Source organism: Theropithecus gelada, chromosome 13 (genome assembly GCF_003255815.1).
Source record: "Theropithecus gelada isolate Dixy chromosome 13, Tgel_1.0, whole genome shotgun sequence".
NCBI lineage: Eukaryota > Metazoa > Chordata > Mammalia > Primates > Cercopithecidae > Theropithecus > Theropithecus gelada.
The window spans coordinates 71,958,006-71,975,202 of NC_037681.1; the positions used below are offsets into that span (position 1 = coordinate 71,958,006).

At 33.5% G+C, this 17,197-nt stretch overlaps 1 long non-coding RNA gene across 1 annotated transcript in view; it reads left to right on the forward strand.

The window, feature by feature from the left end:
- LOC112604988 overlaps positions 1-17,197 on the forward strand; it is a 1,409,957-nt gene that overhangs the window by 321,719 nt on the left and 1,071,041 nt on the right. The window contains exon 4 of the long non-coding RNA XR_003115321.1: positions 8,503-8,514. This is a non-coding gene — a long non-coding RNA (uncharacterized LOC112604988). The remainder of the gene's footprint in view (positions 1-8,502; positions 8,515-17,197) is intronic.

A 17,197-nucleotide genomic window follows, 5' to 3' on the forward strand; every position in this document is an offset into this window, starting at 1 on the left:
GGAGGAAATAATACCAATTCAGCATGAACTTTTCCAGAATATTGATGAGGAGGGAATACTTTATAATTTATTGTATGATATCAGCATTACTCTGATATCAAAGTTATAAAAAGTCATTACAAATGAAGAAAAGTACAGACCAATTTAACCTATAAATATGAATTCAGGCCTGGTGGCACATGCTTATAATCCCAGCAATTTGGGAAGTTGAGGAGAGATAACTGCTTGAGGCCAGGAGTTTGAGACTAGTCTGAGCAACATAAAGAGACTCTGTCCCTACAAAAAAGGTAAAAAAAATAGCCTGGGATGGTGGTACATGCCTGTAGTCCTAGTCCTTTGCGAGGCTGAAGTAGGAGGATTGCTTGAGCCCAGGATTTGTAGACTGCAGTGAGCTGTGATCACCCCACTGCATTCTAGCTTGGGTGAAAGAGCCCCCTCTCAAATAAATAAATATATAAATAAACAAACAAATAAATAAAGTGTTACATAAAATTTTAGCAAATAAAATCTAACAATATATAAAAATGATACTACATCATAACCAAGTATGCTTTTTAATGTGATGTTGGTTTAACAATTAGAAATCAATCAATGTAACATCAATTCTTGATTAAACACATGCACACACGCACAAACCTCATGGAGAACTTGGAAAAGAAAGAAACTTCCTGAACTTGATAAAGAGCATTCATGGAAAACTCATAACTAATATCATATTTAATGTCGAAAGACTGCCCTATCCTAAAAACTAGCAATGAGACAATATCTGCTTTCTCAATTCTATTCAGTATTGTACTGGACTTTCTAATTAGTGCAATCAAGTAAGGAAAAGAAATCACTGGCATCCTAATTAGAAAAAAAGAAGTAAAATTGTGTATTCTTAGACAATATGAATGCTTTCTTAGTAATCTAACAGAATCTACAAAAAAGCTATTAGGACTAATAAATGAGTTTAGTAAGGTCACCAGATACATTAATATACAACAACCCATTTCATCTCTTTATATAAGGAACACACATTTTAAATTTGAAATTTGGCCGGGCGCGGTGGCTCAAGCCTGTAATCCCAGCACTTTGGGAGGCCGAGACGGGCGGATCACGAGGTCAGGAGATCGAGACCATCCTGGCTAACACGGTGAAACCCCGTCTCTACTAAAAAATACAAAAAACTAGCCGGGCGAGGTGGCGGGCGCCTGTGGTCCCAGCTCCTTGGGAGGCAGGAGAATGGCGTGAACCCGGGAGGCGGAGCTTACAGTGAGCTGAGATCTGGCCACTGCACTCCAGCCTGGGCGACAGAGCGAGACTCCGTCTCAAAAAAAAAAAAAAAAGAAAAAAAAAAAAAAGAAAAAAAGAAAAAAAAATTGAAAAATATTATTTAGCATCAAAAAATGAATACTTAGGGAGAACTTGAAAAAATACATATAAGACCTATAATACCGGAAAACACAAGGCACTGTTTAGATAAGCTAAAGTGTACCTGAACAAATGAAGGGATATGTCCTGTTAATGTGTCACAAGATTCAGTATTGTTAAGATGTAAATTCTCTCCTAATGGATTTATAGGTTCAACAAAATCCCAATAACAATTTCAGTAGCCTCTTTTTGTAGAAATCAGGCAATTGATTATAAAATTCATATAGAAATGCAAAGACCCAGAATATCCAGAACAATTTTGAAAAAGAATGAGGTTGGAGGACTAATACAAGTTGATATCAAAAATTATTATAAACCTCCGGTAATCAGAACAATGCGAATTAAGATTAAGATAGACAAATGAATGAAAAGAAATAGAGAGTCCAGAAATAGATTCTGATATTTATAGATAAGTGTTTTGATAAATATGCAAAGAAATCTCAGTGGAGAAGTGATAGTCTTTTGAAAAAATAATGTTGAACCAACTGGCCATTTATGTACAAGAAGAAAGAACAGTAATTCATTTCTCATAGCATATACAAAAATTGAATGAAATTGGATCACAGGTCTTAGAATTGGGAAAAGCAAAACAAAATGAAAGATAAGAAACAACTACTATAATCTTGTGTTAGGCAAAGTTTCTTAGCTATAACACCAAAAGTATTGTCATAGAGCTTTTGCTCTATAAAATATATGAAAATGACATAGACAAAAAGGAAATATTTGCAAATCACATATCTGTGAAAAAGTTTTACCTCTGTTTTGAGGTAAAGAATTCTCAAAACAGAATGCAATATTAAAAACAGGCAAAAGATTTTACAGGAACCTAACAAAGGAAATATTAGAATATGAAATACACACGTGAAAAAATACTCAACTTTATTAAACCCGAGGAAACACAAGTTAATATGCAGCTGAGGTATGAAAACAAACTATTAAATAAATAAAATTAAAAAGTTTGAACATACCAAGTTTGGCCAGGATATGGAAGAGCTGGAACTCTCATACATTTCTGGTGAATGTATAATCTTGAAACTAATTTCAAAATTTATCTTGGCAACTTCCTGAAAAGTTAAATATAACATACCATATGATTTATGTCACCCCACTTGGAGATATTTACTCAGGAGAAATGAAAGCATTTGTACATACAAGGGCTTGTACAGAAATACTCATAGTACTTTTATGATAGCCGAAAAAAAGAAACAAACCAAGGGCTCATCCACAGATGAATAAATAAACTATGATCTGTTCATATAATGAAATGCTGTTTAGCAATAAAAAAGAAATAAACTATTGATATACACAAAATAACTATGATTCATGAAAGAGGCAAGCCGAAAAAATATCATACTTCATGATTTCATTTACATGAAATCTAGGAAGCACAAACTATCATCTAGCGAAAGAAAGCAAATCACTGGCTGCCTGGGAATTGGGTAGGGAAAAGAGAGGAGGAAAGGATCACAAGAAGCACTAGGAAACTTGTGTAGGTGATGGATATGTTCATCATTTTGATTGTTATTAATGGTGTCATGGATGTGTACTTATTTTAACATTTACCCAGCTGGGTGTGGTGGCTCACTCCTGTAATCCCAGCCCTCTGGGAGGCCAAAGCAGGTGGATCACCTGAGGACAGGAGCTTGAGACCAGCCTGGACAACATGGTGAAACCCCATCTCTACTAAAAATACAAAAATTTGCCAGGCGTGGTGGCACGCCCCTGTAGTCCCAGCTACTCGGGAGGCTGACGCAGGAGAATTGCTTGAACCCGGGAGGCGGAGGTTGCAGTGAGCCAAGACTGCACCACTGCACTCCAACCTGGGTGACAGAGCAAGACCCCTTCTCAAAACAATAATAATAAAATAATAATAATAATAAAGTTTATCCAATTGTACACCTTATATATGTGTAGTTAACTGAATTTAGTTATACTTCAATGAAGCTGTTAAAACAAACAAAAAACACTTCCTAGACAATGAAGTATGTTCAAAGATGGAGTAGACTGGTACAGCATTTTAAATTAAATGTGTTAGACATAAACAGGATGTATCATATGACTATATTTTCCTTTTACATTTCCAAACAATAATATTCTAGGATTATAGCCTCATGCCACCATCCATGAGCTCATTCTTGTCAAATACTCTCTCCATCAAAGATTTGAATTTTCCTGTGGGTGAGGACAGTTATCATTTTAGGAAAAATAAAAATGGTTCTGATCATGTGATACCAAAATCTACAATTCAATCCAAATATATTTACCATGTGCAGTAGCCTCTGGTTTAAAACTGAGAAAATATAATGAAATAAATGCAATGAATCAAATAAAATGAAAGGAAAGAAAGAAAAGAAAAGGAAAATCCTCATCTGAGAGTCATCCACCTGTCTTCCTTGCATGACAGGGTACAGGTTATTTCTCCTTTCATCAGTGACCTAGTTATTTGGCATTATGAATGGAATATGGATCTAATGGTCTTTCTAGATGTTATAGATCTCTCTCATATATCATTAGAGACTTGAATTCATACTTTTGTGTGTTAGATCATAAAAATGTGCCAACTGAAGGTTAACTTTCACATATTGGATTCACAATATTATATTGTATAGTATAGAAATACATTTTTTAAATTGCTAAGGAGAAATATGTGACTTAATTTTACATAAATAAGGTCTCTAGTTTATATAGCAAATTGAACTCTGGGTAGTTCAATGGTTCAGTGGTCTCCTTCCTGTTAAGACTTAAAAGTGAAAAGCTCAGACAAACCCATCAAGTCAGGCCACATTCTCTAATTCCTAAAGACCCTTTAGATTCCAACTCGAATGTAAAGTAGTATCATCTGAATCTAAAACAGGTCATTATTAGGTCACTGTAGATATTAGGCCATCTCTAGGGAGTTAAATAATAAAAAACACCCTTCAGATGTGAGGCTGGAAACTGTTTGACTTATGTTAATGCTGATGTGCACTTAGTGTTTTAGAAAAGGATTTTATTACTATCTAAAAGCAGCACTATATTAAACCCACAAATTAGCTTCTGTTCTGTTAGAATCTAATTATCTTTATGTAGGGCAAGAGTCCGGCAAGCCAGGGGCAAAATCTTACCTTTCTAAATGGAGACTTCAATAGGGAAAATGATGGACTGTTAAGCTAAACAGTATTTACTGCAGACAGTCCACATGGGACTGGGGTAAGAAGACATGAACAGTACAAAGGCATCTGTTGCCTGCTCATTGGTAGACAGGAAGATCCTTTTTTTTTCCTTGGCATTTGGTGCCGCTTTCATCTTTCTAAAAATGTATTCAAAATTAATTCTTAGTTCCTTGCTTTTAAAAATTCCTTTTGGGTACTCGGTTCTAACTCAGAAACATATTCTAGCCATCACCTCTTTTCAGGCTTTTTGTAAAGATCAAATCTTCATCTTTTCTGATCATAGCATGAGATCACTGATTTAATAATTTATATTTCTTTTATCTTTTCCTTTTATGATCTATCATTTATCCTAGATATTTCTTTTAAAGACCAATGGTAGTAACCAAGCAAGTATGGAGAAGATATCCTTGTACAATGTTTGTAAAAAACGAACCTGGCTAATTAAACATTATTCAAAGAAATATTTTTACCTGATATACCTAATGTAAATTATCTGATGTATTTGTGGGGGCAGTTAGTCATCTACAAAAATGGCTAAAAGGCATCTTTGTTCTATGATTCTAGAATTCAGAATATAATTCTGAAAAAGAAGAATTGACTATGATTAAAAACACATTTCAGAATTAAATCTACAAAGCTTGCTATTTAGTTAAATCAATATGAGAGTAAACCACATAAATGTTATATATGGAGCTTTTATATTATCTTCAAATCCCTCTTAATTCTAGAGTTGGCACTATATTTACTATTATCAGAATTTTCTATATTCTTACTTTGTAAATTAAATGAATGTCTATTGAGCATTCTCTGCATTTTAGGTATGGTGATAACCACTAGGATATAATGGTGAAGAGGCATAAATGTTGCCTTTCTTGTGGAGATAAACCTATTTTTATGGGGAAATAGTATAAATAAATAAAAATTTAAATGCAGTAATGAAAATCTATGAAAAGTGCTATAGAGAAATGAAAGAAGATGCTGCAATATGTAATGTCAAGGAGAGAGGCTTCTGTAGCAAGCGTGTTTAGAAAATGACCCTTTGAAGGAGGTAAGAAAATGATACGTAAACTGAAACCCGATTGTTGAAAATAAGCTGGAAAAATGGTGAAAAGGGGAAGAACAATCTAAGGAGAGACAACAAAAGTTTGAGAATCTTTTTCAAGGTGAATTCTAGGCATTCTAGAAAATGAAACAAGACGCATGAGGTTGATGATTGTAAACTTTGAAGAAGGAAGAGCTGAGGCTAGGGAGATGAGAGGAGGAGAAACTGACATGAGATGAGTAGGAGTCGGTCAAGAAGCAGATGCAAGACCATGAATACTTGACTTTCTCTCCTCATCTACATGTGACCCTGGCCTTACTACTTTTCATTGTATGTCCCACTGAGATAAGGCTCCTTATTGTCAGTCCCTTTCTTAGTATTTGCGTGTGGTAACACACACCAGCATAACCTCAAGAAGGCAATTTAATCTATGTTCACAATCAGTTTCTGTTCACTTTAAGAAAATACACTTTTGCAGCCAGGTTGGGTGGCTCACACCTGTAATCCCAGCACTTTGGGAGGCTGAGGCTGGCGGATCACCTGAGGTCGGTTGTTTGAGACCAGCCTGACCAACATGGAGAAACCCGGTCTCTACTAAAAATGCAAAAAATTAGACGGGCACGGTGGTGCATGCCTGTAATCCTAGCTACTCGGTAGGCTGAGGCAGGAGAATCGCTTGAACCCGGGAGGCGGAGGTTGTGGTGAGCCAATATCATGCCATTGCACTCCAGCCTGGGCAACAAGAGCGACACTCCGTCTCAAAAAAAGAAAATAAAAAAAGACTTTTTCTTGATTGTTTGGTTAGTTAAGTTTGTTTTGTAAACTGTTGCTGAGTATTTACTTCAAAAATTTACGATCTCCCTCATTTGTAACATAAGGTACCTAATGAAGATGAAATAAAATCTTATTGAATGAGTGGATAAAAATGGGAGGAAATAGCAGTAGATATCTGCTTCCTCCATCTTCCTGCTGTCATTCCTTCACCCTTGGCCCTGAAACAGAAATTTCTCAAGGGCCTAGCTCCACTTCCCCTTAAGTGGGCAAGATGACAATGCCTCCCACTGAGCAATGCCTTAGTTGTACTGGTCACTCTCTTCCTGAACTGGAGAGGATCAGAGGGCTGAGATTAGTTCTTAGGATGACTCCTGATGAAAGTAATATAATGCCGCTTGTAGAAGCCCTTGCCTATATCCAGACTTTAGAGCAAATCTCTCTCTCTCTCTATATATATATATGTGTGTGTGTGTGTGTATGTGTGTGTATATATATATGTGTGTGTGTGTGTGTGTGAAGGAAACACTGTTGAGAAGGTTAAGGCACATATACAATGTGAGCCACTGAACATAGCTGAAGGAATGAATAAAACTAGTTAGAAGATTTAACCACTTGTTCTTGGGTTTTTAATACTTACCTGTTTCATGGCATATACCCAAATAATTTACCTAAATTAGGGAAGATATTTAATAAAATAGAATAGATGGGCAGCTGGATTGTGTTGGCTAGTACAAAATAATCTTTGATTCATAATATCAGAGTCAGATCATCATCAGTTTGATTTGTTTTCTATCTAATCTAAAGAAAGAAAAATTCTCATAAACAGTTCACAGCCTGCTTCTCTTATTCTTCCCCAAACCAAATTTGTTATAAACAGGGGTTTCAGTTGTGTGCACTACATATTGTTTCACTTAATTATTTTTCATAAATCCTCTTTCTAGTTATCTGCAAGGAAGGAATGACTTCTCTCCTTTCCATGGTGCTAAAACTTATATTTTCTTACACACACACTAAAAGGAATTCACAAATATTCAAAGGGACTTCAGCGTTAATAACCAAACCAAACCAAAACAAACTCTTACTATACAAAAATACCTTGTCTTAGTAAAATAAATTTTAAAAAGTAAAAATTAATTTTTCATACTCTCAAAATTATTCTATTATACTTTAAAAATATAGGCAAAAGAGACACTAAATTAGAAAGATATATACGAAAGCATCTCTGAAAACCCTTATGTTTGCCCAAGAGTCATGTATGTAGTGTGTATATACACAGCCTGTAGTTTAAAAGAAATTTTTTCAAAATGCAAGAGAGGTAAAGTCAACATAACCTGCATTTTTATTGCTTCTGCAAGTGTAGAAATGAACTTTTAAATAATTCTTCTGCTCTTGTAGATAATCTACTGTTACCACTACTCCTACTCTCGTAACTACAGTTAACATTCATTAAAGTCTTAACATATGCCAAACACTTCTCTAGTGCTTTACATGTATATTTTGTCCTAGGTACTCACAACAACCCTCCAAAGTAGGGACCATTATTATAACTATTTTCAAATCAGGAAACTGAGGCATACATATTAGGGAGATGATTCAAGTAGTGCTATGAGGAAGTTATAAATTGAGGATTTACCTCAGGCATTCTGACTTGAGAGCTCCCTCTTTAAGTCACTGCTCTATGATGCCTTCAATTAGCGAAAGGATACAAAATGGAGAAGGTAAATGCATATATACAATGTGAGCCACAGAACATAGCTGAAGGAATGAATAAAACTAGTTAGAAGATTTAACCACTTGTTCTAGGGTTTTTAATATTTCTTTGTTTTGTGATATATAATTTTAGATTACTAATTGATATGGTTTGACTGTGTTGCCACCCAAATCTCATCTTGAAGCTCCCATAATTACCACGTGTCGTGAGAGGGACCTGGTGACAGGTAATTGAATCATAAGGGCATGTCTTTGATGTGCCGTGCTGTTCTTGTGATAGTGAATACGTCTCATGGGATCAGATGGTTTTATAAATGGGAGTTCCCCTCCACAAGTTATCTTGCCTGCTGCCATGCAAGACGTGACTTTGCTCCTCATTTGCTTTCCACCATGATTGTGAGACTTCCCCAGCCATGTGGAACTGTGAGTCAATTTATCTTCTTTCCTTTACCCGGTCTTGGGTATGTCTTTATTAGCAGCATGAGAACAGACTAATACACCTGTGATTTAATGAAAATGCATAAAATCCATCTTTGATTACCAATTACTTAAGCAAATAATTTACCTTTTAGTCTCATCTGAATGGATATTTACATGAGAGAGGCAAATCACACTTGCACAAATACCTGTCAATATTAGAGAATAATTTCTCTATTTCACCATGACATAATGATAGTATTTATTTATGAGGTTTAGTTATTCAACTGTTTATTTTTGCATACTTACTAAGTGCAAAGTTCTATGGGAACATAAAGGGTAAATAAGACATAGCTCATTCTTCATGCAATTTATTATGTAGGAGAGGTAATACATGTGCATGAGATTAGTATAGTCTAAAATTGAATATGTATCAATGATAAAGGCAAATAAGGTAATACGGATCTTTGCTCCAAGAAATATACTATAGTTCTGATAGAGTATCCTGCAACCTCTGATTGCCAATTCCTGTAGTTCAATGACATCCTTCTGGAGTAAAAGCCTTATTTTCATTACATGCTGTGTGAAGTAACATTTTATTTTATTGAGACTTCATTATTTTATCTGTTAGTACTGACAGATTTTAATTTTTGACACATTAAAAATTTTGTTCTACATAGTTTATGATGAGAAGTCTGCAGTTACTCTAAATTCTGTCCTTTTTTATATAATGGCTGTTTTTTTCTGAGGCTACTCTTGAGATTTTTTTCTTTACCTTTTATTTTCAGCAATTTGTGGGAGTCTAGGATTTTTTTTTTCATATTGATCTATTTTGGGGTTTGCTGCCCTTCTTTTATGTATAAATTTATGTTTTTCACCAAATGTGGAAAGTTTTGGCTGTTATTTGCTCAAATAATTGTTTTCTTCCCCTTTCCCACTTACTTTTCCTTCTGGAACTCCAATTGTGTTTATTTCTGGCCATGTGATACTGTCAAACAGGTCCCCGAGGCAATCTCTCAATATTTCTCTCTCTAATGTATGCATAGTAATAAATATAAAATGTAATATAATATATACTATAATATGTAAATATCTTAATAATAACTATAGCTATAGCTCTCAGTTTTCTCTTCTTCAGATTAAATTATTTCCATTGCTGTATCTTTAAGTTTACTGAATTTTTGATATTATGCCTATCCAGTGATATTTTTAAAAAATCCCCTATTTTTCAGTTTAAGAGTATTCATTTGGAGCTTTTTATGGTTTTAATTTCTGGTATATCTTATAATTTTATTCATTATAAGCTTACATTCCTGTCTAGTTGAGCATAGCAATAATAGCGACTTTAAAGTACTTGTCTGATAATTTCAAGATCTTGGTAATCTTGAGGTTGACATCTATTAACTGCCTTTACTGTTTAGAAGAAGCATCATTTAAAAATATTTTTGGCTAGTAGTTTTGAATTATATTTTGGGAATTGTACAGTTGTGCTATGGAGAGTATAGATTCTTCCTCATCTCCCTGAAAAATTTCATTTTGTTTTAAGAAAACAATAACTATTTAGAATCAAATTGAAAACTCTGTTTTGTATGCAGTGGGCAGCAACTTAAATCTTATCAGTTCTGTTTTCCTTAGCTAGTCTTTTTTGGGTCTCCCTTGTGCCCTGGTCCATGAGCAGATCCGGAGTCAGGCAGAAGTTTGGGCATAGTTTGTAATCTTACCGCTTTCTTGTGGCAGTGGTTTTAGTGGTTGTCATAGACTCTGTCCTCTAGTTCATCACCTTAATAAAATGGTAGGTTTTTGTATCAGTGTAGTTGCTCTAGCTGTACTGAAATCTGCTCTCAGAATAAAGCCATAACATAGAGAAATGCAAGCCTTGTCAATTGCTTCTTCCAAATCTCAGTCCGCCTACAAAATCTGCCTACTTTTGCTCACTCTTAAGAGCCTCAACATTCATAGGGTGTCTATCCTACAAAGTTTTTCAGGATTTGGTAAATTTTGCATAGTTCATTTAATGATTGTTGAAGATCTAGGTAAGAATCATCTTTCTCCTTAGCCTTCGTTTTTCCAAAAGGTGTATTTTATGAGTTTTTGTTGTTGTTGTCTGATGGGTTTTCTATACTCTATTTATTTATTAAACATAGTATGTAGCTCTTTTGGGTCATGGTAAGACAAGAGTTTGTCTTTCCTAAACAGTACAAATCTCCTAGATACCTTCCCTGGGTTGTGACCAGTAACTGTAATTTACTGAATTGACATAATACATCGCGAAAAGTATGGCTGTGAGTATATATACATTAAAACTAGTTTAAATTAGTCATACTGAAATTAATGTTGTCAGGACCACCAACTTACAAGGAATTAAAAGCTGCTACTCTCTGTCAGGTTACACCAACAAATAAACTAGTGTTGGACAAAGCATTTTAGCTAATGATGTTGTGATGATGATGATGATAGACAAAACTTCAATAGGAATAAAAAGATCTGGAAAAATCTACCATTTCCACAAAGTTCATCTATAGAATTCAAAATAACAGATAATGTAAAATTATATTCATTTATATTTGCCTATTAAACTCTGGATAAGGATAATCATACATGTTGGTTGAGAGGGTGGTTGCTAATATAATATCACTTCAAGGAAAGGAAGTTTGCATTTATTGTTTTTTATCTTTTAGACATTTGTACATGTTTTAGACTATTCTTTCATTTAGTCATTATAACATCCTTGAAGTTGTTATTAGCATTGTGTTATAGATGGAAAAAACTGAGATTCACAGTAACTCAGAATCATCTTCTTAAAAGTTGCCGTGTGAGGAATTCAAACTCTGGACTGATGCTTTGCACCATAACTTATTACCTTCAAACAACCTTTAAAAATCCTCCTTTCTACTAAATGTTTTTACTTTGTTTCCATTGTCTAAAATTCTTTGATCAGCAAGTTAAATATTTAAAATTAGAAATAATTCTTAACATACAAGCATCCTTAGGAGAGATACTACATTGACTCAAATTCAAATTCATGGTACTCAGGTCAGTTATCAGGATCTATCTTTTAATCATTACTTTATTAAAGAAGTATTTTGTCTATTGTCTGTCATGTTCAATTCACTGTGTAGATCACAGAAGCAGGCTTTAATGGAGCAAAGTGGATATGGTGATAGATGAGGATAAAACATATAGCATTAGGTATCACTGTACAACAGTATAACATTGATAAGAGGGCTTCAGATGGCAAATTCGTGCTTTCGCAAATTTTCAGCTTTTACTAAGACTGATCCAGTCCATTTGTACACTGGTTTAATGGAATCATGAAGTAAAACTTTCCCTTGACAGTAGCATAAGGTCTTTATTCTGATGGGATTACTGAGTTACCAAAGATGCTTTCACTTTTATTTATTGAAAATATGTTATAATGTTATGAAAATTTCCAAGCAAAGGAGCCATAACAAAAAATTACTAAGTGTGATGCCAGGCAGCTTTGGAGTCATAAGAGCAATTGATTGTCATTGTTATTTGGGAGCTATAATACAATTTACTTCTAGAAATAGCCCACAATAGGTGGACAGTAGACTATATTAAAGCGTTTTTTATTTGTTTTGTTTTTAGTACATAAAGTTGATTGTTTCTAAAACACTGGTTTCAAAAATAATGCCACAAACTCATTTTATTGAGATCAACCAAAAATTAAACTTTGGTAGGATGTGGAAAATATCCTCGTCTTCAAAAATACTATAGGACATTACCTAATAAGGGTGATTTTAGTCACTGACCTCCCCAACCCAACCCTAATTCCTACAACAGAATTATCTTGTCTAGAATTACCTTGTAGGTATATCTAATTCGAACAGTGTTTTTGAGAAACTCTAGTGAAAGGTCCAGCAAATAGAAAGTAGGAATAGACAGATGGTGATTATAAATATAATTAGACTATTTAAAGGCAACAAAATTCTCTCTTTTGGAAATATCAAATTGATATGCTTTAATTATTTTCAGACCTCTGGCTCCAAACATGGCTATTCATTTAGGGAGACAAATGCTTCAAATAATTGGTAGATGTAAAGTAGAAATAAGAAAGAACACTTTCACTCTGATCACCTTAGGCTTTTATTTCTACCATTTGCTTATGTATTTACAGAATTGTTAAATATGTTTTAGCTAATGATTTAAAATGAGCAAATGCAAAATATACATTTTGAAATCACTGTGTTTTCAAATGTATTTTCAGGAGAAAGGAAATTTATTAAGATCACTTTTCCATCCAATTGGGCTTAATATCACATTTTACTTCTGATTTCTAAAGAACTGGATAATTTTTTAATCTCCTCTGAAAGAATATTTCCCATTATTTTACCGTGGGCAATTTTTCTAATGAACTCTTTCAATGTAAATAAAATTTACGTAAAGGGATAGCAGATGGATCCAGTAGTCTTGGATACTTTTAAACAAGTATCTCTACTGTTTTCTTTTACTAAAAATTTTATTATAAAATATCTGTCCTTCTACATTAATCTCTGAATAGCCATCCATATGGCACTGGAATATACACTAAATTGTTTTAATATTTTCCAATGAAAACTAAAAATCTCTGTAAAATATTGAAAGTAATAATTGATTTCCCAGAAATAGTTCAGATGATGAATTGCCATTGCCATATCAATGTATGTAAACTAAACAAAAGCCATATAAGTTCAGTTGGTTTTATACCTACAGCTTTTAAGTTTCTCTCTTGACAATGGAACATTGCTGTAAAACTAACAGCAGAGATCTAAAAGAACCACAAGTTCTTCATACAATGAATGAAGTATTAGCACATTGAGAGAGCTAGTTTATATTCGCCCAACAAATAAATGACATTTACTACATTTTCATGATAAAATAAAAGCAGAGATTTGGGCTTGTATGGTATTTTCATATCCATGCATATGATGTATCTAGTGCACAAGCAGCATATTTCTAGACATGGAGTGAAAAGTCAGCCACTAACAGTGCATGATTTGTGAGGTATAAAATATTTTTTGTCTCCAAATTTCCTTCTAATTGGATTCCCACTCTACATATATACATAATATAAACAAATATGCATAATAAACATATACATATATATTTACATTTTAAATTACTAAACCCGGAAATTTCACATTAAAAAGTTTCTGAGAGAACAATATCACACATTGGTGGTTTCTCATATTCATAATGCACTTTGGACCTGAAAGAAAAAAGAAACTGAAGAAAAAAAAAAACAAAAACTGACAACAAATTTCACAAACCTCTAAATGTTCCCTGCGAGCAAACTGAAAACCTACTTCTGTATCTATCTCTATCTATATCATGTATGTCTATATATCTTTATCAATATCATTATCATCTATATCTGAATACAGATAAAATATAGATATATGTTATCCCTGTTTTACTGCCCCCAGAAAATAAAAACTGTAAAGAAATTGAACAAACATACAAAGTAATAACCAACTTCGGTGTTATGCATTGGCACCAAAAAATAGGCTCTCCCTCAGTTTTATATTAGAGGCAAGTATTTGAAGTTCCCATGGCATAAATAAGGTTGTAATTGCTTCCCATTTTAATTAAGAACCAATTTCAAACTCAGGAAGGCTGAGTAGCTGTTTAAAGTGTTTATGCCACAGGCAGCTGGAGGCATTGAACAAGGGTAATTAGAAGGACATTTTTGTATGGTAGGTTTGGCCAAAATTGGTCAGCTTTGAAGAGCTGCTCCATTTCAAAAATAATAATTACATACACAAAAAGAATTCCTTTGAATATGAAGAGTTTCATAGACTTAATCCAGTTTTACTGTTGTTGTGCTAAATAACTTATGACAAGGGTTCTTAAACATTTTTGTGCTACTTCTTTGGCAGCCTGGTGAATCATCTGAACTCTTCCAAAATAATGTTTAAAGTACAAAATAAAATGTATGATATTATAATGGATACCAATTATATTTTAATGTTACTATATTTGTAAGTAGAAATTTGACATATACTTATAATGTGCTTCCTTATGACATTAAATAACAATATCTAGCAGCAGATCTAATATGTATAGTAATTTTGAAGTAGTGATGAATGTACGTTGTATTTTGAAATATCTGCAATAACCATCATACATGCCACTATCTGTGGCTTTTATTGATGATAACATTATAGAGAATGATAGTCCTACCATAGTTTGTCACCTTCATTCATTATAGAAGGAAATGCTAAATTTCCACTAGAAATTAATTAATAAACTTATAATATTTTTCTTATTGCAGTTCATGATCCCCTTAATTTCTATTCAAAAATTTTTGTTTAAAAATTCCTAATTTATACTGTTATAATAAATGCACTTTAGACTTTTCATAGTAGTATATGGCTACGTTGTATTGCATTCTGACTAAGTACCAGAAAATACATGCCTTAAACTTTATCTTATTCAATCTTTGTAACAATTCTCTAATGTAGTAATTATTATTTCCTTTTACAGATTAGCAAGTGGAAGCTAAAACTAACACTATAGGTAGGTCACAAAATTAAGAGGCCAATTTTAGATTGGAAAATAAAATGTTTTCATCTCCATATCTACTTTTGGAGACATATAGAAATATTCTTCTAATTACATTTTATACAATACATACAAACAAATTGAAATGGTGCCTTTTATTTTAAAAATCAGAACTAGAACTCAGGTCTTCAGAATCCCATTTTAGCATTATCTCCAAAAAAACAAAAACAAAAAATCACAACACCATCTGGTGACAGCTGCAATTCAAGAAACTATTCCTTCTCAATAGTCCATGATAGAATGCCAATGTTCTGATAACTGTGACTTTAGAAAGAGATTTGCTCAAGGGATCATGGAAACAATTCCCCCATGAGAAAAGCCAATGATAAGTGGAATTATCTCCATCTGTTGACTAAAGAGTACACAAATAAGATTATATAACCTGAACAAAAACTAGACAAGTAGAAAAGTGTTCACTTCTGAAACTTAAGTTCAGGCAACTAAGCCATGCTGCAGTTTTGTATAGAATCTCCTAAACGTAGAGAAGAAAGGAGTAAAAACAAGTCATCTTAGTATCATCAGAGCCTCAAGATTGGTCTTATAACCAAAACTTTGTAGACCAGAGGTGCCAATATTAACTGATTCACCATACAATTAATACAGACAAACACAGAGGTTTCAAAGATTCAATTCAACAAACTCTTAGGAAAAGTAAGTGTGCCAAGAGCTGCAGTGGTGCCTGGGATTTGTGCCACCAAGAATTTTTACAGCACTATATGACATGTTTTAGTAAGAACTGTAATTGAGCTACAGTCTTAACTGGATAGAAATCCCTTCTGACTCAAAACATTAGAAAAGGCTTCATGAAGGGCTTGGCCTTTGCCCTAAGTCTTGAAGACTAGAAAGGATTCTATTAGGAAAAGAGATATTTTAGAAAAATTTAGATAATACTACATATGAAAGACAGGACTTTAAATGATTAATATTAAGAACTGTAATCTAAATTATAGAAGGCATTAGAGCAATAGACTAAAAGGACAAGATATTTTGTAATGAAGAAAATTCAAGTACCAGTCCGGTAGAATGTAAGGAAAAAAAAATGATAGGTACCAGAGAACACTTACAATCTCATCTGTGGAGTTGGTTTTGGAATGGAATAAAAAAGTCCCCAAGACACTCTGGAGACGTAGACTTTATGGCTTGATAAAGATTGTATGTGGCGATAAAAGAAGAGACAGTGGTCAAGGAGGACCTCAAGATCACTACCTTGGTTAACTTGTTAAGTTAGAAGAGAATTTCGAACTCAAAAAAAAAGAGCAGATAAGAAAGGTAATATTATTATTTCATATGTGAAGAGCAAACATTCTCAGTGACAATGAGAAAACTTCACAAACATTTTCAATGGAAATTTGGAAATATGGTCTTAGACTTCAGAGGAGATGCTAGAATCAGTAACAGTGATTTGGCCATTATAATCATATAGATAAATGCCAAAGGTATATATAAAACATTGCAAAGAAATGAAGCAGATAAGAAGAGAAAAACTGATACAATGATGAACATAGAGTGATGTTAGATGAGAAAGGGAAGGCAACACACATACTAGTACATAACATGGCAAATGCTTTAAATAAGTATTCAAGTAACGAATGGGCATTTGAAAACTGGGTAAGAACATCAAGAGAGATAAAGGGAGAAGAATCTTTAATTATTGTCAGAATTAAAGACGAAGTGAGTCTTAAAAAGGTACTGCCAAGCAGCAGCAATTTTATAGGAATGAAACCTAAGAAGAGGCTGTGGTTGATTTTGGCAACTTAGAGGTCATTAATTTCCCTTGTAAGGTCAATTTATGGGACAAAATAAGATTGTAATACTTTGAGGAATGAGTAGAAGATGAGAAATTGAAATCAGAAAAGCTACATTCAACTTTTGATACTGTTTTGTTGTAAAAGATAAAAGTATGATACTTAAATTAGAAGCAAGATTAAGATACTTTTTTTAGGATAGAAAAGAAGTGAACATTTTTATTGACCCTTTGGACTGGTGATAGATAAAAGCAGAAGAAAGAAATGGAAAGAATAATTGGACAAAGTCCCAGAGGACAGAAGAGGAATAGAATTGAGAGCAAATTAGAAAGATCATATGTGAAGAGGCATAAGAATAAGATATCTTATGGAAGGAGAAA